The sequence below is a fragment of the Lepus europaeus genome, chromosome 9 (assembly GCF_033115175.1).
Source record: "Lepus europaeus isolate LE1 chromosome 9, mLepTim1.pri, whole genome shotgun sequence".
Classification (NCBI taxonomy): Eukaryota; Metazoa; Chordata; class Mammalia; order Lagomorpha; family Leporidae; genus Lepus; species Lepus europaeus.
This window is the reverse complement of record NC_084835.1, coordinates 55,489,144-55,511,363: the sequence shown is the minus strand read 5'-3', so window position 1 is coordinate 55,511,363 and position 22,220 is coordinate 55,489,144. Positions and strand designations below refer to the sequence as shown.

Here is a 22,220-nt window from a genome sequence, read left to right as displayed (position 1 = left end):
TGTGGCATCCTAGATAGCACTTCTGGGGAACTTTAAGGAGCCACATTTTTGTATAAATTTTAGGGGGTCATCTCTGATTTCATATGGCGACCATGAAGGGACAGCATTCAGCACCTGGGCCCTTGGTGTTGGGAGGGCCCAGATGTCGCCAGTTACCACCCTGTCTTCTTATTTGCACAGAGGGGGCGATAGATGAACTTGACTTTCTGAAGACTTTGCTTTTGATGAGTAAAAATGGGAGCCATTATATACATGAGCTAAACCTTTTCAAGTTATCCCTTGACCTTCACTCCCCCAAAAAGAGACAGGAAGCTAAAACAGTTATCATCCCTCCAACCCCCAAAATAAGGCTTTCTTTTGACGGAGAAGCTTGGGTATTTGTCGGTGGATCTCTTGACACAAGGGATTAGAGAGCTGGACAGTAGGCTCTTACAGCTAAAGAATCAAAGTGATCCTAATTGATCCGCAAAATATAGAGATAAGAAGGAACCAGGGCTGGTGCTGTGGCACAGTAGGTAAAGCCTCTGCTCATGGTGCTGGCATCCCATATGGGCGGCAGTTTGAGTCCTGGCTGCTCCATTTCTGATCCAGCTCCCTGCTGATGTGCCTGGAAAAGCAGTGGAGGATGGCCCAAGTGCTTGGGCCCCTGCACCCACATGGGAGACCTGGATTCTTCTTCTGGCTTCAGAATGGCCATTTTGGGAGTGAGCCAGCGGATGGAAGACCTCTCTCTCTCTCTCTCTCTGTAACTCTGCCTCTCAAATAAATAAATACAATGTTTAAAAAAACAAACAGAATGAACCAGCTTACATTCTCCCCCGGGGCCAAGGAGGGGTGCGCAGACTGTGGTGGGAAGCAGTGAAAGCCACTGCAGTTGGTCACCAGGGGAGAAGTCATTTCTGGAAGCTGAGGCCCAGTCAGCACCTGGAAGGATGTGAGTGCTGGCGCCGCACCATGCAAGGGTCCAGCAGGTCTGCCTTCCAGGAGGGCAGTGGTCATCCTGGTCTCTGGGACAAAGCATTTCCTGCCAGGACCTCTGGGCCACTCTGAGGCTTCCACAGTCAGGGCCAGTCTTGGTCAGGTCAAGGAATCAGACCTTCAGTGTTCCTGGAGGTCTGCTTCCTCTCATCCCCGCCTGGGGGCGACCCCTCCGTGTGACGGTGTGGGTGTGCGGAACAGGCAAGGAGAGAGAGGGAAGAGGAGGGGTGTGGTTTGCCAAGGCCTGCGGAGCTCCCAGTTGATCTGAACCACTGAGCACCACGTGGTGTAGACCACAGAGGTCAGGGCTGTCTCGCTGCCAGGGCCGGATCTCTGCTGACACTGGGCCTGCGCGGCAGGGGTGGTTTCCTGGGCTCGGGCCTGCTCGTGCTCACCCCCGGGAGCCCCAGGCGGGTTTGTGCTGCCCCGGCAGAGGGCCAGACCCCCTGCCAAAGTCCTAGGGGAGAGGCCTGGAAAGGTGGTTGGGTTGCCTTTTAGGCAGAGTGGTGAGATCATCTGATTAAAGCCAGAGGCATCTGGCCTCAGCATCCGCCCCCTTTTAGGTTCAACCCAGTGCAGGTTTAGGAACACGGAATCCATCATTTTAGTTTCAGATCGTGACATTCAGGGACAAGTTCCACTTTCTGGACCTGCTTGTCATGGACATGGACTTGAGGATAGACGATTGTTCAGCCCAGTGCTGGCAGGGGATGTTAAGGATCCTGCCTGGCTGGGGAAAGCCTATAGTGGGAAAAGGAATCAGCCAAGGCAGGCAGACTTGCAGGCCTTGCGCCTTAGCTTGCTGGGAGAGTCTGGTAAGAAAGAACACGTTATGTGTCCTGCTGTTAAAAAAATTACTATTCTTTTTTTTTTATAAGTAGAAATCAATTATGAAAAGGTATTGATTCATGAGTCTACTGTGGTGCACTCTCTGCAATCCTGTTGTTTATTCCTCATATATTTTTTTAAAATTTCTATCTGAAAATTAGAAAATGTGTTATTAGCCATCCCCTGCCCCTCCCACTTACCCGAAAGATGTCATATCCATTTTCCTGCACTTGCTTTACTACCTCAGATGTCTTGGAGATCCTTCTACATCCTTGCCTGTTTCTTTTCCATTGTCTGGTGTCCCACTTAATAGCTGTACCATCATTTATTTAAATAGTCCCCTTTGGTGAACGTTTGACTTACTTCCGAATTTTGTTTTTACAACGAATAAAATATTTCACTTTTCACTTAATTTTAACACACACACCGAGCAAGGGTACCTTTAGGACAAGTGTATGCACTTGTAGCTTTGGCTGATGTTGCTGAGTCGGCCTTCCTCAGGTTGGACTGGCGACTGGTGAGGGGCCTCTTGCACCACATCCTCACCTGTAGATCGTGTGACCGCATTTCTGGAGTTTGCCAATGCGCTGGGTAGAAAATGGTATCTGAGCGTGGTATGAATTTGCGTTTCTCTCGGTACGAGGGAGGTTCCATGTCTCGTGTGATTGTGGACTGGTTAGCTTTCGTGGCTTTTCAGGAGCTCTGTGTGTATTGGGAAAGTAGACTTTGTGATAACACTTGCGCATACTGTCTCCAAGTTTTTGTTAAGTTTGTTCTTGCGTTTGTCTTTTAACCCTGCTTTTTGCCAGGGTGGAGGAGGCTTTTGATGTTTACGTGGTCATATGTATCAGTCTTGCATTTGTGGTTTCTGGATGTTGAGTCATACTCAGGAATGGAGTTTCCAGCACGGCTGTTAAACCAGACGGTTGTTTAGAATTCACCAATTTTAAAGATTCTCTTGGTTTCTGTCTCTTAGATTCCGGAGACAGCTGGAAAAGGAAAGCCCAAAATGACACGTTTTTCAAATTATATTTGCTTTTTGTTTCATGTATTTTGCTTTGATCCTGTCATCATGTCATTATTATTTTGTCCTCGTCACTGTTTATTTAAAATAATATGATGTACTTAACTACAATTTCCCGTTTTTCGTAACTGGAAAGAGATTGCAGTGGCTGTTTCCAAAGAGGAAAAACTAAAGGCATTTTCTCAGTGAGGGTGGATGAGACTCCTCAGAGCCCTGCCCTTGGCCCTGGGGCCTGGGAGTGACGTGGCCCTGCTTTCCACGTACCCCTGGCATGGACCGTAGGGTGTTGTGGGAGAGACATTCAGCGTTGCTGGCAGGTGGGGCACAGCTCCCAGGGTGTCCGTCCGGAAGACCTCGGCATACCGGTAGCAGATGCCTGTCAAGTGGCCTTGGATGGGGTTGACGGGGCTAATGAAGATCGAATTCTAAAGAGATTGTTTGCTGTGGATTCTGGTTCCAATTTCTCTTGCAAGTGATTTTCCAAGGCACAAGGCCTGCTATGTTTATTACTTCCAGAATTGTTTTTCTCTGTGTGCACTGAGGATTAGGGGGCTGGTTTGTGTTTGGAGAGGAGTCCCACAGTGCACAGCACCCCATCTCCCATGGGTGGTACAGCTCTCTTAATAGTCATGAATTAAAGATGTCAAAGATCTTTCTCTTTCTTTTTTAAAGATTTATTTATTTGAAAGGCAGAGTTAAAGACAGAGGGAGGGGGGAGGGAGATAGGGAGAGAGCGAGAGCGAGAGCGAGAGCAAGAGAGAGAGAGAGAGAGAGAAAGGGAAGAGAGAGGGAGAGATCTTCCATCCTTTGGTTCACTCCCCAAGTAGTTACAATGGCCAGGGCCCGGCCGGGCTGAAGCCAGGTACCAGGAGCTTCTTCTAGGTCTCCCTTGTTGGTTCAAGGGCCCAGGTACTTGGGCCACACTCTGCTGTTTTCCCGGGCACAGCGGCAGGGAGCTGGATCGGAAGTGGAGCAGCTGGGACTCGAACCAGCTCCCAAACGGGATGCTGGTGTTGCAGGCAGCGGCTTAACCTACCATGCCATGAAACCAGCCTCAAGACCTTTTCATTTAAGCAATTAGAGTCATCTGGTAAACTGTTTGCTTAGACCATGATCATTTAGAATGAGATTTTATGGTGGTGCGTCTTTGTGGAAGTAAGTACTTTGTATAACTGGGGACGTGGGCTGAGAGTGATGCAGGAGAGTGGGGAGAGAGGCCCTTCTGAGGACTGCATTTAAGACAGAAAGTGCTGGCCGGGTCCCACACCTGCCTTTCTGAAAACTGACTTGATGAAGGCATGGTCTATCCTGGTGGAGCTGTTGTCCGCTTATAGTCCGCTTGTACCAGGCTTTATTTTCATCGACTGTAGTGATGCTGTCTTTTTTTTTTTTTTTTTTTTTTTTTTTTGACAGGCAGAGTGGATAGTGAGAGAGAGAGACAGAGAGAAAGGTCTTCCTTTGCCGTTGGTTCACCCTCCAATGGTCGCCGCGGCCGGCGCATCGTGCTGATCTGAAGGCAGGAGCCAGGTGCTTCTCCTGGTCTCCCATGGGGTGCAGGGCCCAAGCACTTGGGCCATCCTCCACTGCACTCCCTGGCCACAGCAGAGAGCTGGCCTGGAAGAGGGGCAACCGGGACAGAATCAGTGCCCCGACCGGGACTAGAACCCGGTGTGCCGGTGCCACAAGGCGGAGGATTAGCCTAGTGAGCCACGGCGCCGGCCGTGATGCTGTCTTGATGTGCCTTTCTGTTAGCTGATGGCAGTCTTACCTATGTCTTTTAAGCAAGTGCAGTGACAAAGGAAGTGAGGTGATTTCTCTGCATTAGGCCTCAAAATCCTGCTGTAGTAGAACCAGCACTGAATACTGTGCACAGTTGGGTGTTAGCTGCAGAGTTGCTGGTTACACAGGCACGGGTGAATGGCCTGTGGGTTTCTACTTCGCCTTCTTCTCTTCCTCCTGTCTTCCCGCTGATTGCCATTCGTTGTTCCTTCTCAGGAGAACACTCAGGTAAAGTCAGTAAAACTCAGGCCACATGATTCTGCTGAGGTTGGTGCCTTAGACAGCAACAGCTTTTAGGAGCCCAGTGGCGGACAAGGTGATGACTCTGTGGACCTCAGGGGTGATGGTCAGGGAGGGACCAGGAGAATGGGGCCTGGGCACTGTGGGGTGACAAGCAGGGGTTGTCAGTGTTTCTGGGAGGCCAAATAAGATGGGGATCGAATGATAGTCATAGGATTTGGAAATTAGGAGGACATTTGATAACTTATTTTAGAATTTATTTTTATTAAAAAATCTTTTTATTTATTTGAAAGAGGCAGAGACATTCAGAAATCTCCCATCTGCTTGTTCACTCCTCAAATACCTGCAGTAGTCAGGACTGGGCCAGGCTGAAGCCAGGAGCCAAGAACTCATTTGGATGGCAGGAATTCAACTACCTGAGCCATCGCTGCTGCCTCCTATGGTACACATTATCAGGAGGCTGGAATTTAGGAGCGGAGCCTGGACTTGAACCCAGGCACTGTGATATAGGATGTGGGTGTTTCTAGCAGTGTCTTTTTAAAAATTTTTATTTATTTTTTGACAGGCAGAGTGGACAGTGAGAGAGAGAGAGAGAGAGAGAAAGGTCTTCCTTTGCCGTTGGTTCACCCTCCAATGGCTGCCGCGGCTGGTGCATCTCGCTGATCCGAAGGCAGGAGCCAGGTGCTTCTCCTGGTCTCCCGTGGGGTGCAGGGCCCAAGCACTTGGGCCATCCTCCACTGCACTCCCGGGCCACAGCAGAGAGCTGGCCTGGAAGAGGGGCAACCGGGACAGAATCCGGCGCCCTGACCAGGACTAGAACCTGGTGTGCCAGCACCGCTAGGTGGAGGATTAGCCTATTGAGCCACAGTGCCGGCCTTCTAGCAGTGTCTTAACCTCTGTGCCAAATGCCCTCCATTTGAATTGTTCTTTTTCAGAGTAGTTTAAGAAGCTCTGCTGTGGGCTGAGAGGTGAACATTCCACTCAAATTTCATGAGTTCCTTCCCCACAGACACTATTGAATGGGAAGGCTGACCCGTGGGAGACCGTTGTGCATTTAAGAGTTGTGTGTGCCCAATGACCCACCCTATAAATTGTCAGAAAAGTTGTACTTGTTGGATCTGCTGGTGTGTTATGCAGTTCTTACATGACTTCCTGAGTGACAAATGATAAAATGTAATTGTTTTATTTATTTATTTATTTATTTATTTTAAAGATTTATTTATTTGAAAGTCAGAGTTAAACAGAGTGAGAAGGATAGGCAGAGAGAGAGAGAGAGAGAGGTCTTCCATCCACTGGCTGACTCCCCAGTTGGCCTCAATGGTTGGAGCTGCACCAATCCGAAGCCAGGAGCCAGGAGCTTCCTCTGGGTCTTCCCATGAAGGTGCAGGGGTCCAGGGCTTGGGTCATCTTCTATTGCTTTCCCAGGCCATAGCAGAGAGCTGGATAGGAAGTGGAGCAGCTGGGTCTTGAACCGGTGCCCATATGGGATGCTGGCACTGCAGGCGGCAGCTTTACCCACTACGCCACAGCGCCGGCCCCAAATGTAATTGTTTTAAAACAATACTTTATGCATGAGATATCAGGACACCCAGGAGTACATTGTTGAGACGGATGGTGGACATTGCCCTTTTGTGACTGAAGCCATGTGGCCTTTATTCCACAGGGTCTGCCTTCTCCAGAGAATTCCATCACTGAACTTAAAACAGTTGATAGGACAATAATGCAATCCTTTAATGGTGCATCAGGACAAAGGATAGAGCCGGGTGAATGGCTAAGAGTTAGTATTCGTAGTCTGGAGGCTGGCCTCCCACACTTCTTTGGTATCAGAGCCGAGAGAGGAGATATTATTGGTAGGCCTGCTTGGGCTTGCAGTTGGATAAAGGAAAAGAACAGAGCTGTGTTTAGTGTGATGACAGTGTGATCAAAAAGAAAAAAAGAAAAACACGGTTCTTGGGCTCAGTGTAGTCTGATCAGAGAGGCCCGCAGCACTGGTGTGCGGTAGCCCTCTAAGGCCTGCACAAGGCCCATGCGTCCCCCTGAAAGGAGGGGTGGGGAGACGGGAGGCAGCCGCAGCTGGGTGGGTCCTTTCTCATCCACTTGACTCCTCGTCTTCTCCCCGTCCTGACCTTAGCTCCTCCCCACTGAGTCTGAGATTTCCAAGCTTCATTGCCTGTTTCCATCTGAAATAACAGCTTCCAGATGGGCTCTGACCTTCAGTTCAGTTTTGTGTTTTGTCATGTTTTGGTTTATATTATTTACAGTGGGCAGTCTGAGAAATATTTTCCTTTAATCTGCAAGTTAAAGTTATATTTACTTGTCCTTGCTTTCAAACTCTTCTTGGGCAATTTTGCAGAGTCAGGCTTTGCTTAAGGAAATGAGTTGGAAGTATTGGAAAGACGCAGGCTCTAGAGCCAGAGAACGCGGCTCCTTAGCATTGCTGCGGCCCTAGGGAAAGTCTTGGACTTACTGAGTCTCAGTTCTACTCTCTGCCTTCAAGGGCTATTGTAAAGATAAGGACCACTTAAAAGGTATGGCTGTCACTGGGAAAAGCAGAGGATTTGTAGGATCTTCCTTATTTTGTATTTCAAATAAATCCATTGATCCATCCACCCATTGATCCATCCATCCATCCATCCATCCATCCTTCCATCCTTCCATCCATCCATCCATCCTTCCATCCATCCATCCATCCATCGATCCATCCTTCCATCCATCCTTCCATCCATCCATCCATCCATCCTTCCATCCATCCTTCCATCCATCCATCCATCCATCCATCCTTCCATCCATCCATCCATCCATCCTTCCATCCATCCATCCTTCCATCCATCCATCCTTCCTTCCATCCTTCCATCCTTCCATCCTTCCATCCATCCATCCTTCCATCCATCCATCCTTCCATCGATCCATCCTTCCATCCATCCATCCTTCCATCCTTCCATCCATCCATCCTTCCATCCTTCCATCCATCCATCCATCCATCGATCCATCCTTCCATCCATCCTTCCATCCATCCTTCCATCCTTCCATCCATCCATCCTTCCATCCATCCATCCATCCTTCCATCCTTCCATCCTTCCATCCATCCATCCTTCCATCCATCCATCCATCCTTCCATCCATCCATCCATCCATCGATCCATCCATCCATCCATCCATCGATCCATCCTTCCATCCATCCTTCCATCCATCCATCCATCCTTCCATCCATCCTTCCATCCATCCATCCATCCATCCTTCCATCCATCCATCCAGCCATCCTTCCATCCATCCTTCCATCCATCCATCCATCCACCCATCAATCCATCCTTCCATCCATCCTTCCATCCATCCTTCCATCCTTCCATCCATCCATCCTTCCATCCATCCTTCCTTCCATCCATCCATCCATCGATCCATCCTTCCATCCTTCCATCCATCCATCCTTCCATCCATCCATCCATCCTTCCATCCTTCCATCCATCCATCCATCCATCCTTCCATCCATCCATCCTTCCATCCATCCATCCTTCCTTCCATCCTTCCATCCTTCCATCCTTCCATCCATCCATCCTTCCATCCATCCATCCTTCCATCGATCCATCCTTCCATCCATCCATCCTTCCATCCTTCCATCCATCCATCCTTCCATCCTTCCATCCATCCATCCATCCATCGATCCATCCTTCCATCCATCCTTCCATCCATCCTTCCATCCTTCCATCCATCCATCCTTCCATCCATCCATCCATCCTTCCATCCTTCCATCCTTCCATCCATCCATCCTTCCATCCATCCATCCATCCATCCTTCCATCCATCCATCCATCCATCGATCCATCCATCCATCCATCCATCGATCCATCCTTCCATCCATCCTTCCATCCATCCATCCATCCTTCCATCCATCCTTCCATCCATCCATCCATCCATCCTTCCATCCATCCATCCAGCCATCCTTCCATCCATCCTTCCATCCATCCATCCATCCACCCATCAATCCATCCTTCCATCCATCCTTCCATCCATCCTTCCATCCTTCCATCCATCCATCCTTCCATCCATCCTTCCTTCCATCCATCCATCCATCGATCCATCCTTCCATCCTTCCATCCATCCATCCTTCCATCCATCCATCCATCCTTCCATCCTTCCATCCATCCATCCATCCATCCTTCCATTTTTCCATCCATCCATCCTTCCATCCATCCATCCATCCTTCCATCCATCCTTCCATCCTTCCATCCATCCATCCTTCCATCCATCCTTCCATCCATCCATCCATCCATCCATCCTTCCATCCATCCATCCATCCTTCCATCCATCCATCCATCCTTCCATCCATCCTTCCATCCATCCATCCTTCCATCCATCCATCCATCCACTCACCTGCTGAGTCAACCAGAGTTTATTAGCTGTTTCCTGGATGCCAGGCTTTATAATGGGTAGGATATAAAGACAAATACAATTCCATTGCACCGTCCATAAGCCACAGAAGGAGCTGACTTCAGTATTTCTCAGGGTGGAGCAGCAGAGTCCTTGGGGCCCTCCTGACACCCTGCCTACAGATCCCAGCCTGTATGTGTCGTGGTGGCAGTGCTGGGAGGTGGCAAGAAGCTCTGATGTCACCCCGGGTCTTGGCTTTCATGGACTTACAGGGACTGCTGCTCTTCCTGGCTGTAGGTGGCATTGGTGGCACTGGCCAGCTCATCCTCAGAAATCCAGGCTTGTCGGATGATGCTGTCAGCTGGTTATTCCGGTGTTCTTGGTGGAGAACTTTCAGAATCATTGTGACAGAGGTCTACAGAAGCCTGGCCATGCTCGCTGACTTCCTTGTTGTCCTTTTTAGGGAAGGTGGTGGATGATCCTGGACGTGGAGAGAGTGCTCCAGGTCTGAGTCCTAGGGGAGGTTCTATGTTTTTTTTTTTCTTTTTTTCTTTTTCTTTTTTTTTAATTTATTTGACAAGTAGAGTTAGTGAGAGAGACAGAAAGGTCTTCCTTTGCTGTTGGTTCACTCCCCAAATGGCCGCTACGGCTGGTGCTGCACCGATCTGAAGCCAGGAGCCAGGTGCTTCCTCCTGGTCTCCCACGCGTGTGCAGGGCCCAAGCACGTGGGCCATCCTCTACTGCCTTCCCGGGCCACAGCAGAGAGCTGGACTAGAAGAGGAGCAACCAGGACTAGAACCCAGCGCTCATATGGGATGCTGGTGCCGCAGGCGGAGGATTAACCAAGTGAGCCCCAGTGCCGGCCAGAGATTCTGTGTTTTCACATGACTTTTCACAAATCCCAGGCTGTCCGTGGCTCATCTGGAAAGGAAAAATCCCGCTGTCACTGTTACATACTCAAAGGAGCCAGAGGAAAGCACCATTAGGAAAGGAATTCAAGGTTAAAGATAATTCTGCATACTTTTCCTCCTATAATTATACGAATGAGATAACTCAAATAATCATAAAACCAACCTTGTTAACCCGAGGCTGGAGCTGGGCTGCTTTCACAGCAGCTGTGGGACTAGGTTGACATAAGGAATTTTGCTAATCAGGTGTTAAAGAGGGTGACGTGCTGCATAGAATTTTGGGGCTGCCAGAAGGCTCTGTTATTTGGTAAATTTTCTTGTTGTCTGCAGCCTTTGGACGGAAGGACAAGCTTACAAAGACTTGTGCCTTTATTTGCACAGAGACCCATTTGAGCAGGGATTGTCTGTGTGACCTGTGACTGACCTGCTTGGATGGGGACCCTCTCGCCTCATTCAGCCACACTGCAGAGGCTGAAGTCAGTCAATTATTCCCTAGCCCAAACTGTCCAAGAAGCGGATCCCACCCCCAAAACCACCTGACAGTCAAGCCCTCTGGTACGTCACCTGCCTGTGGTGAGCAGAAGGGACTGGGGCTTTAAGAGCCATTCAGTCCCGGGCCTTGACCATTTCTTCCTGTTTCAAAAGTGCCAGTTTGGGTCATTTTATCCCCGTGGTGAACCTGGTAAATAGTTGTTCAGAGCTGTAGCCCCCGGTCCAGAGCTGCAGTACTTCTATCCCCAGCAGCCAGCCCCCGCACCGGGAACACAGAACTAGTCTCCTTGGCACTTACGTGTGCATTGCATTTGAACAAGAACATTTTGCACCTGTTGATGTACTGCTTTTTAATTGTGCAAAGCTGTTTTCTTTGTTGATTGCCCCTCCCCCAACTCCGGACTAAGTTGTCGGTGCTCCACGGACAGGGATGGTTTCTGCCTTTGCCTTCCTGCCCCACGGCCGCCTGCCAAAGAGAGCTCAGCGACCCCTGCAGACCAAGCGCGTCAGAGGAGGGCCTGCTCACCGCCCTGGCAAAAGCACATCTTGTTTGGATCAAGGAGAATAGTTTTCTTTTTGCAATTCGTGCATTTTGAAGTCAGAGAGGGAGGGAAGTAGGAGAAACTATTAATTTGTTGTGAATGAGATGGCGATCAAAACATCTTTCCCGTGATCTTAGCACATGCTTTAGTGAGATTGCCTGAAGACATTTAGCACAAAGTCAGTGTTTGGATGTCTGTTTTCAAATTATTGCTATCAGATGAAGAAGCAGCATCTTTAAGTCAGTCCAGTAATGAATTTGGCAATCAGAGGGGCTGACAGGTTTTTGTGGTTTTGGCATATTTCCTAATGGCTCAGGATTTCTCAGCGAGTGGTGGATCAGAAAGGAGACTTTGAAAGGGACTATTTTGACCTGACTCCATGGAATATTTTATGAATTTTAGATGGAGCAAAGTGCTATGAGCTGTTTTCTGGAAAAGTTAGAACTAATGTTTTTGGATGTCAAATGATTTCTTTAAAAAGTGATTTCTTAATTTTGACGTATTTCTGTGATGTGGTCGCTACTCTTTTTAAACAAAAATATGTATGTATGTGTATAAGGATTACAAGTGACAACTATAATTTAAAAATTAACATAAAAATCACACATTTGTTGTAAAAGTGCCAACAACTACATTTAGTAACCCCCTTGGCCAAGTGCATTTTAGAACTGCTCTAGTCATAGCTCAGGGAGATGACTGAGTTGGACACGTTCTGGAGGATCGGGGCACCTGTGTTTCAACTTCGGATTGGAAGGTTTTCACCTGTGTATCTAATCAGTAGACCTTTTGCTTGGTGGAGGGCACAGCTGACATTTTCTTTAAGCGGCAGAGCTATCGCCCTTGCCAGATGCACTTAAAGCAGACAGTATCTCCTGCACTCAGAGGGCCTGGCTTGCAAGAAGAAAGCATTTCTCACTTTCTCTTGTGCAGTTCCATGGGTTGTAAGGGCTGCTCAAGAGGCCTAGGCCTTCAGCGTCCCGATGGCTCAACTCCCAGGTACCTGTCATTCTGTTTCCATCATATACAGGGCCGGCTTGGCAGCCACAGCTGTGCTTGTGTAGCAAGGTGGGTTCATTGCCAGGGGAAACAGCAGTTCGGGAACAATGGGCCCTGAGGGTGTGTGCTCCTGGAGTCCATGTGTGGAAGAGGCCTTGCTTGAAGGGCAGTGCAGAGTCAGCCTGGTGCCTTCCCCCCTCCCCCTGCTTGCCCCAGGAGTGGGTGGGACAGGCAGGAAACCACTGTCTAGAGTCGTAAAGGAAGCCTGCATCTGTTAACCCCCAGCCGAGACAGTTCAGCCAGGAATTTTTCCATCTGGATGGAATGGACTTGGATGCATGCTCAGTTTTAGTTTCTTCTCTTTGTTGTGTGTCCTGGATGACTGTGGACCAGGAAACACATTTTAGAAACCCTGCCTCTTGCCCCCAGCCCCAGTCTTCACCTTCACTGTTTTTCTGAACACATGTTGCCTTTCTGGAGCAGTGTTGCGGGGGTAGTGGCAGGAGGAGTCTGTGACTTCAATCACTCAGGTCCAGGTCTCATCCCCAAGAAATGTGGCAGATTCTTCTTTTCTCTGGGTGCTTTAGAAACAGCACAGCTCCCACATTCGAGTGCTGCAGATTTGTGTTGCAGCTCTTTAAGTTACATCCTTTCCTCTCATTTTGGGTCATAGATTCTTCCCTCTGCTGAAGTCTTGTGCAGACTTGAGTTACAGCATCTCTTCCATGCCAGACTCTTTGTCGTGTGATCATGAAGAATGAGGCACACAGACAAGGAACCGTGAGCAAGGTGAAGGAGGTGTATTTAAAGAAGCAAAGAAAGCTCCAGGCAGTTGGGACTGCCTGCCCCAAAAGGGGCTGCAAGGGTCTGCTTGTCAGAATGGCCTGGTTTGGATTTTTTTTTAAAGATTTGTTTATTTATTTATTTATTTGAAAGTCAAAGCTACACAGAGAGAGGAGAGTCAGAGAGAGAGAGAGAGAGAGAGAGAGAGAGATGACTTCCATCCGCCGGCTCCCTCCCCAATCGACCCCAACGACTGGAGTTGTGCAGATCTGAAGCCAGGAGCCAGGAGCCTTCTCTGGGTCTCTCCAAGCACTTGGGCCCTCCTCCACTGCCTTCCCAGGCCTTAGCAGAGAAGCTGGGACTCGAGGTGGTGCCCACATGGGATGCCAGCACTGCAGGCCGTGGCCCTACCCACTACGCTGCAGCACCAGCCTCCTGGTTTGGATTTTTATGCATTTCTGCAAAGGAAGAAGTTCACCTAATTGGTCGAAGTGTATGATAATGAGGTATTTTACGTGAACCAATCAGGGAGTCAGCAGAACCTGAATGTGATTGGTTAAGCCAGGAACCAATCAACAGTGGCCACCATGTTACCCAGGGACTTTAGGATGTCTGGTAGATGCAGCAATATCTGAAGATTACCTTGCATATTTTCCTCCCTTCTCGGGCTCCTGGAGGGTTGTATACTGTGTATGTTTCTTCCTTTCCTTTCCAGGGACCCCTGGAGTCCCTGTCAGTGCCTCTAAACTCATTTAAGACCTTGCCTGCCTTGTCATTGGCAATGATGAAGGGCTAATGACATGGCTGTCAGGAGGCTCCAGACACCTCTAGGAGTTGTTTGTCTGAAAGACTGCCTGGTTCAGCCTGTAACCATCTGGGGCTTCAGATTGTCCGATGGCGTCTCCTTTCCAGATTGTTGCCTCTCTCTTGACCCCGCCCATAAGAAACATTTGTTTTCCTTTGGGATCCTCGCAACACACACATTTCCTCTCGGATAGAGGCCATTCAGGACCACACAGTTGGTGGTCTCGGGTACCAGTGTCGGGGCAGCAGCTGTGTCCACAAATTTACAGAATGTAGAAGTTGTCAAGGCCCTGGAGATAATGTTCTCAGAAACGGCCATGTGATAGGTGAAGAGCCTGAGTGGCGTGCTCGGCGGGAGAGGAATGTGTGACAACTGCTCAGCGTAATTTGGCTGACATGAAGAGCATCTTCTGCCGAGTGCCGGCTTCAGAGGAGCTGCTGACCCGTGAGTCAGTCTTCCCAGCCTATGGCTGACTACCACGTACTGCCTGTCTTGGGCCTCTCGTCACATTTGGTTGTGGTCTTTGGAGAAGTGGGAATGTTCTGTATCTTTGAGTGTACGTGTCTGTCTAACAAGGGAGCCCCATGCCAGCTGGAGGCTTTCTGCCCAGGGTCAGGCGGAGATGCCAAAGGGAGAGATGCTGGGAGTGGTTGGGAAAAGGCCCGTTCCAGGAACCTTTACAAATAAGAACCTCAGAGAACTTTGATTCTGCGTCCTTTGAACTGCACCTGATTATATGGCAACCCTGGAAGGACCCTGACCTGAGAATCAACCTTGCTTTGGGGGTTCTGTGCTTGCAGTCCACCCACATCAGCTCTGGGCTGATGCTTGGTCATTTCTGGGTTCCCTGAGTTCTGCTGCAGGCTTCCCAGTGCAGCCGGCACGACAGCATGGCCTGCAGATCTGCTCATAGGAGGGCACGTTCCCAGCACCCCGGAAGCGGCAGCGTGGCCCAGAACTCTCAGGAGTCCTTCTGACAAAGGAGTGTCTTTGTCCCTGACAGCGCTGTGGCACTGAGGACCTGAAGTCAGCTGGGGCTCTTGGGCTTAAGGAACGAGCATCAGGGCTTCAGACGATTCCTGTCTACAGCAGAGGCTGGAGCAGAGCTCAGCAGGGCTGCCCTTAATGAGAGCTCTGCTGTTGGATCAGCTTCCACACTCTGAGCAGCTTTGGGAAAGCCTGCAGCGGAGTGTGCTGCAAAAGGCTAGTCTCGAAAACCGAAAGAAATGGGGTTTAAGTTTGTGTGTTTGCAAGAAAATGTCATGATCTATTCTATGTAAATGGGGAAAATTTGGCAAATTTGAGAATATAGTTGCTCTATAATGTGTAGGTTAAGATATTTTGTATGTTACAAATGATAAAATCATTGTTATTTATTAAGCATCAACTGGGTAGTTTATTACATAAAGAATGAGGCCACATATTTTCTGAGATAAAAATGCCCTTTTGAAGGAATATCTTATAAATATATATAATTTATATAATAGAAGATAATGCTGGGGGCCGGTGCCGTGGCTCACTTGGTTAATCCTCCACCTGAGGCTCCAGCATCCCATATGGGTGCTGGGTTCTAGTCCCGGCTGCTCCTCTTCCAGTCCAGCTCTCTGCTGTGGCCCGGGAGGGCAGCGGAGGATGGCCCAAGTGCTTGGGAGCCTGCACCTGCTTGGGAGACCAGGAGGAAGCATCTGGCTCCTGGCTTCAGATTGGCGTAGTTCCGGCCGTAGTGGCTATTTGTGGGGTGAACCATGGAAGGAAGACCTTTCTCTCTGTCTCTCTCTCTCTCACTGTCTGTAACTCTACCTCTCAAATAAATAAATAAAATCATAAAAAAAGATAATGCAAAGTTATTTTTTATTTGGCTTTGGAATTCCTTATGATTTTTTGAAGGAAAGAGTGTCTTTTTCAGTTTTTATGGTTAATATTAAAATTACTTTTGTGTTTCTTTTACACTCAAGTTTGTGAATTTTTTAAAAAAGACTATTATTTATTTAACGTATATGAATGAGAGAGAGAGAGAGAGAGAGATCTCCAATCTACTGGTTTAGTCTCCAAATGCCTGCAGAAGCTGGGCCTAGGTCAGGCCAAAGCCAGGAGCCCAGAACTCCATCCAGGTCTGCCATGTGGGTGGCAGGGACCTGAGGACTTGGGCCATCACCTGCTGCCTCCCAGGGTGTGCGTTGCAGGAAGCTGGTATTGGGAGCAGGCATTCTGATACCTGATGCAGGCATTCCAAGTGTCTTCTTAACTGCCACAGCAAATGCCCACCCCACGTACGCTCTTTCAACTGGTGAGTGAGTGGTGGAGGATGAAAAGCAGGGAACCCCTGAACCTGAAAGAGGGGGCACAGAGGAGCCGCTTAGAGATGAACGTTTCAACGTGAAAAATCTGAAAAGCAGTGAATTGTTACCCTGGTGTGTTAGCTTTTCAGTACTTTAACCTTAAAAAAGACTTTGCCTTAAAATACCCGAGAGGAGTTTAACTTAGAAGTCAAGCGGTTTACCTTGCCTCATAGTGGTGGAATTTCCCAGTGCAACACTGGGGAGCCCCATTGGTCTAGCATCTTAGGACGGCAGTGGATGGCGGAACATGTGCACAGGGAGATCCCATGGTGAGCCAGGAGGCAGAGAGGATTCGTGCTCGGCTCATAGAATCAGCCCTCAGATGCCTGCTGGGGGCAAGTCTCCAGAGACCAAAAGGCCTCCCCCCAGGTGTTCTGCCCAGATGTCATAATTGAACAACACTCAGTTCACCAATTATTAAGATTAATTCATTTACAGTTAAGATTTTGGGGCTTAAATTTTGCATGATTTTGGAGTGCCAAATTCTGTTCAACCCATAACAGCAGGTACCTGAGAATCTGTGCTAGCCTTTGCAGAAGAGTTAGAGATGTAGCTGCTGACAGAAGGGTGATTTACCTTTGGAGAAAGCTGGAATGCCTGGTCCCCCTGAGAGGTGAGACTGTCTGTGCTGTCAGAGCCCCTCAGTGAGACTGGGGAGGAGGAACACAAACACTGGGTTTGCTGGGCATGGGCCAAGAGCATAGGCAGATTCAGTGGGGAAAGCTGAGTCCTCTGGGTCTGGTTGCACGGAGTAGTGACGGGGAATGGGGGCAGCCTGACTCAGAAGGAAGAATTTTCCATAGGACAGAATAGGTTGGACCCAGACTGGGCCACCACGCATAGAAAGAGGAACCCAGAAGTGGGATTTGGCAAATCCAAGTTGGTCAAAACCCAGGAAGTGTTCAGATTTACAGCAGGAGCAGAGGAGCCTATGTGGTGGGTAGGCAGAATTCTGATGGATATTTGGGATAATTGGATGCTGTTTATGTTGGCTTTTAAGTCAGCTGCCATTTAACTAAGTGCCTCTGAGGGCTTTCAGAGCAACTTTTAACAAAAAAAGAGGAGTTATCCGGGTAAGATACAGGATCAAGAGATGAAAGCCGTAGTTCATTTTATCCTAAAAGGATTTTTGCTTTTAGTGAAAGTGGAGTAGCTTACAGACCAGTTTTCTGTGCAGAGCTTTAGAGAACCTGGACAAAGTGGCCAGGGCCGGAGGGACCAGGATCCTGAAGGAGAGGGGATCATGGATGAAGCCTGGCTTTCCAAGATGCCTTTCTCCTTACTCTGCTTGCTGGTTCCTAAGGGACTTGGGGGTGGAGAGGCAAAGACACTCTAACAAAAGTGGTGTCAGAAAATCTGAGACCATGCATAGAGCTTTGGGAGGATTTATGGAGCTGGGAGACAAAACTAGGGGATTTAGCTGTGAAGGCAGTGTGGAACAGGCAGCAGGGGAGAGCGCTATGGGGAGCCTGCTGCTCTGCACTGCTGTTCTCTGTAGGGCATTCGCTGCTGAGTTGATATCTCAGGGGTTCCGATGCAAAGAGAAGGCCGCTCTCAAAGCCTGGGAGACTGAACTGGCAGGGTCAGGGCGGAGCTGTGGGAAGCATCCTGACTTCCTATGAGGGCCTGGCCCTGAGGAGTAGGAACTTCGAACCTGAAATGGGCAACCTTCCTAAAACACTGAAACACAGCTTTGAACCTGTTTACTTTAGGAGTGGACTGTAGTAATTTGTCCTTGTACTAACTGCTTGCCAGAAATCAAAAGCAAATTCTCTCTGAAGATTGTAACATTTGCTAGAGCGTCAAATTATCTGATTAGTTTTATTTATTTATTTAACAGGTAGAGTTAGACAGTGAGAGAAAGAGACAGAGAGAAAGGTCTTCCTTCCGCTGGTTCACCCCCTCAAATGGCCGCTATGGCTGGAGCTATACCGAGCCCAAGCCAGGAGCCAGGTACTTCCTCCTGGTCTCCCAGGAGGGTGCAGGGGCCCAAGCACTTGGGCCATCCTCCACTGCCTTCCCAGGCCACAGCGGAGAGCTGGACTGGAAGAGGAGCAACCGGGACTAGAATCTGGCGCCCATATGGGATGCTGGCACTGCAGGCGGAGGATTAACCAAGTGAACCACAGCGCTGGCCCCCTGATTAGTTTTCTTAAAATTTTTAGTTTATTATTTATTAGAGAGTTGGAGAGAGCGTGTTCCTGTCCACTGGGTTACCACCTCCCAAGTGCCCTCAATGGCCAGGACTGGGTCAAGCCAAAGGCAGCAGCTTGGAACATTCCAGTGCAGGTCTCCCATGTGGGTAGCAGGGATTCAAGTCCTTGAGCCATCACCTGCTGCTTGTGAGGGTCATACTGGCAGGAAGCTAAAGTCAGAAGTGTAACTTGAGTGTTTCACCTGGAGTCTTAACCACTAGGCCTGTGCCTGCCCCACATCTCACTGGTTTGGATGCACACTGATTACTGTCCAAAAGAAACTTGACAAGAATGCCAGGAAATATTGCCATATCATTAAAATAATAAGAAGAAAGGGAAAAAGCACATAAAAATGATGATGGAAATGGCAGTAGATGATGTAGACATTGGAATAGTTAGCTATGGATCTAAAATGCATGGTCATTAATATAGTCAAGAAAGTAGATGACCAGATGGAAAATTTCCCAAGTAAAACAGAATGAGTAAAAAAGACTTAAGTGGAAATTCTGGGAGTGAAAAATACAATGACTGAAATGAGGAATTAACTAGATTGAATAGCAAATTGGACATAAGAGATCAGCAAACTTTTTAATATAAGCAAATTTTTAAAAAGTAAGGAGTGAAACAGAGAAAAGAGAATGGGGAAATAGAGAAGGAATAAGAGCCATAGAGACATGATGAAAAGGCCCAAATTCTGCAAATGAAGGGAACAGTGAGAAGTGAGAGGGAGAAGAGGCAGTATTCAAAATGATGCAGGCCAAGGTTTCTCCCAGACTAAGAGATACAAGAAGCTTCGCCAACTCTGGATGTGTTCAATACAGAGAAGACCACACCTGACTGATACAGTGTGAAACTGAAGCACAAAGAGGAAGTGTTCAAGTCAGAGCAGAACATTGCCATCAGGGATAGCTGGAGGACTGACCACTGACTTTTCAACAAAAACAATGGAAATCAGAAGATAATGAAATGACAGTTTCTGCAGTTATGAAAGAAAGTGATTGTCTACCTAGGATTCTATTTGCAGTGAAAAGATCGTTCAGAAATGAAAACAACCAAAGGAAGTTTTCAAGCAAACAAAAGCAGAGAGACCTTGTCTTCAGAAGACCTGCAGTAGAAAAAAGGCCAAAGGGAAGTCTTCAGGCCAACGGAAACATGGGCCTGGATGGAAGCTTGAAATGTAGGAAGGACAGAAGAGCAATGAAAGCAATAAAGGACGTGAGCGCTGACTGCAGAACAACAGTGTCTGTGGGGGTGTGCTAGAAGTAGAAGTAAACTACATGATGGTAGCATGAGGGCTGGGGGTGGAGTGCAGATCCTGCCACGGTCCAACAAACTGCTGATGAACTAATTTCTCTTGGACTCTGGTAGGTTAGGGGGCACGCGGTCGTCTCCAGAGTCATCACTGTCACAATAGTCGTGTGTAGTTAGCGTTTTAACAGGGGGTGGGGAGGTTGAACTGATGAGTTACTCAGGAATCCAAAAGACAATCAGAAAGGAGAGATACAGAAACAAAACAGATAGGACATACTGAAAACAAATAGCAACAAGTCAGTGTTCACTCAGACATATAATTACATAAAATGCAACTGGACAGAGCATGTCAATTAATAGACAGAGGGTGTCAATCTGGAGAGTTAAAATTGTCTGCCGCTTGCAGTAGACATCCGTTAGATGAAAGAATAGGGAAGGGGTGAAAGTAAAAGCATGGAAGAAGACACAGGATGCAAACACATCAACTGAAAGGCAGCTGGGGTAGCTGTGATGCCAAACATCACAAAAGTAGACTTTAAAGCAAGGGTCAATGATAAAGATATTCATCATAATGACAAAAAATCAGTTCTCAGGGAAGCAGTGTTCCTTAAATTGCCACCGAGAGATATTCCGTAAATCACACCCAGATGTGCCCTAAGCTCTTGGGGAGTTTCAGTCAGTGGACTCCTGACTTCTTCTACCCACAAGTGTGGTGTGCACGTCCCCAAGAGCTTTGATGGAAGGTGCTCACCTGATCAACTACTCAGATGATTATTTTTTCTTTTTTTTTAAGATTTATTTTATGTATTTGAACGACAGAGTTACAGAGAGAGGTAGAGACAGAGAGAGAGGTCTCCCATCCGCTGGTTCACTCCCCAGATGGCTGCAACAGCTGGAGCTGCACTGATTTGAAGCCAGGAGCCAGGAGCCAGGAGCTTCTTCTGGGTCTTCCACGAGGGTGCAGGGGCCCAAGGACTTGGGCCATCTTCTACTGCTTTCCCAGGCCATAGTAGAGAGCTGGATTGGAAGAGGAGCAGCCGGGTCTCGAACTATCACTCATATGGGATGCTGGCGCTTCAAGCCAGAGCTTTAACCTGCTGCACCACAGTGCCGGCCCAGATGATTGTTTTTTCTAGAAGAGTGTTTCATGTTTGTCTGATTTCACTTTGATGGATTTAGATGACTTTTTTTTTTTGGACAGGCAGAGTGGACAGTGAAAGAGAGAGACAGAGAGAAAGGTCTTCCTTTTGCCGTTGGTTCACCCTCCAATGGCCAACGCGGCTGGCGCGCTGCGGCCGGCGCACCGCGCTGATCCGAAGCCAGGAGCCAGGTGCTTCTCCTGGTCTCCCATGGCGGGTGCAGGGCCCGAGCACTTGGGCCATCCTCCACTGCACTCCCTAGCCACAGCAGAGAGCTGGCCTGGAAGAGGGGCAACCGGGACAGGATCGGTGCCCCGACCGGGACTAGAACCCGGTGTGCCGGCGCCGCAAGGCGGAGGATTAGCCTATTGAGCCGCGGCGCCGGCCTAGATGACATTTTAAAATTTTATTTATTTATTTGAAAGGCAGAAAGACACACATAGATGGCAGAATCTCCCATCTGCTGCATTCCCCAAATGCCTCAAGGGCCAGGACTGGGCTAGGCTGGAACCAGGAGCTCAGAACTACATCCAGGTCTCCCACATGGCTGGCAGGGGCCCAAGCATTGGAGCATCTTCTGCTGCCTCTCCAGGTGCATTAGCAGGGACCTGGGTTACAAACAGAACAGCCAGTCTCGAACTGGCACTCCATATGGGATGCCTGCATTGCAGGTGGTGGCTTAACCTGCTGTACCACAATGCCGACCCCACAGGTAGAATTTTTCACTGGAAGACATCCATCACTTAAACATTAAAAATTGAAATGGATTATCCTCCATCTTTTTAATGTGTGTGTAACACAGATTGGTTGAGCCACTGCTGCTATACCTGTATAGTTTCTCTGGTGCCTGTAGAAGAACTTGTTGAACTATATTTATTGAACATGGAAAATGTTGAATTAAAGAAAAGCAAGTTGCAAAACAATGTGTACACTGTGATCCCGCTTCAGTTGAAAATGTATATATTTATTCATATAGGAAGAAAATCTGGAAGAATATACAAAAAATAAGTAATGTTTCTGTCTGAATAATGGGATTATGGGTGATTTTATCTTTTTTTCTTTTCTGTACATTTTATATTCTCCAATAAACATTTATTGTACAATGGAAATAAAAGCTATTTAAGAATGAAAACTTCATTATAGGAAAACAGCTATTTCTTTCTGCCAGGGGAGTCTCTTTTTAAAGTCTTTGTGAGTGTACACTTGAATTTCCTACCAGGTTTCGTGTTCTCCTCTTGATGTCATTTGGAGTTGACTTTTCCATACTGAGGTGTAGCGACTCGGTCACTTGGTCACTTGGTCAGTGAACCTTGATATCCTTGTGTGCACTGTTAAGGCACTGTCAGCACCAGGCGTGTTCTCTCCTGCAGGTGAGGCCACACCACCTGGAGCCCCCTACCTGTGAGGCAGTACCACTCCCTGCTGCCACTTATGCCTGTGGCCAACTCTGATTGCTGGGAATGAGAATAAACTCATGGTGAACCACACATGTGTTGTTGAAAACTAGAATAAATACCCACCAGTGAGGCTACGTGTGTGTGTGTGTGTGTGTATGTTT

At 48.2% G+C, this 22,220-nt stretch overlaps 1 protein-coding gene across 4 annotated transcripts in view; it reads left to right on the top strand.

Moving 5' to 3' along the window:
- Nucleotides 1–22,220, top strand: part of LDLRAD4 (low density lipoprotein receptor class A domain containing 4) — a 418,309-nt gene that overhangs the window by 85,597 nt on the left and 310,492 nt on the right. The window contains exon 1 of one of the 4 annotated variants that reach the window (XM_062201308.1): nt 1,775–1,793. The exons of the other annotated variants lie outside the window; for them this stretch is intronic. The gene's annotated coding sequence lies outside the window, so the exon portion shown is untranslated. Of the gene's footprint in view, nt 1–1,774; nt 1,794–22,220 lie in introns of those variants that run through there. 4 annotated transcript variants of the gene reach the window in all.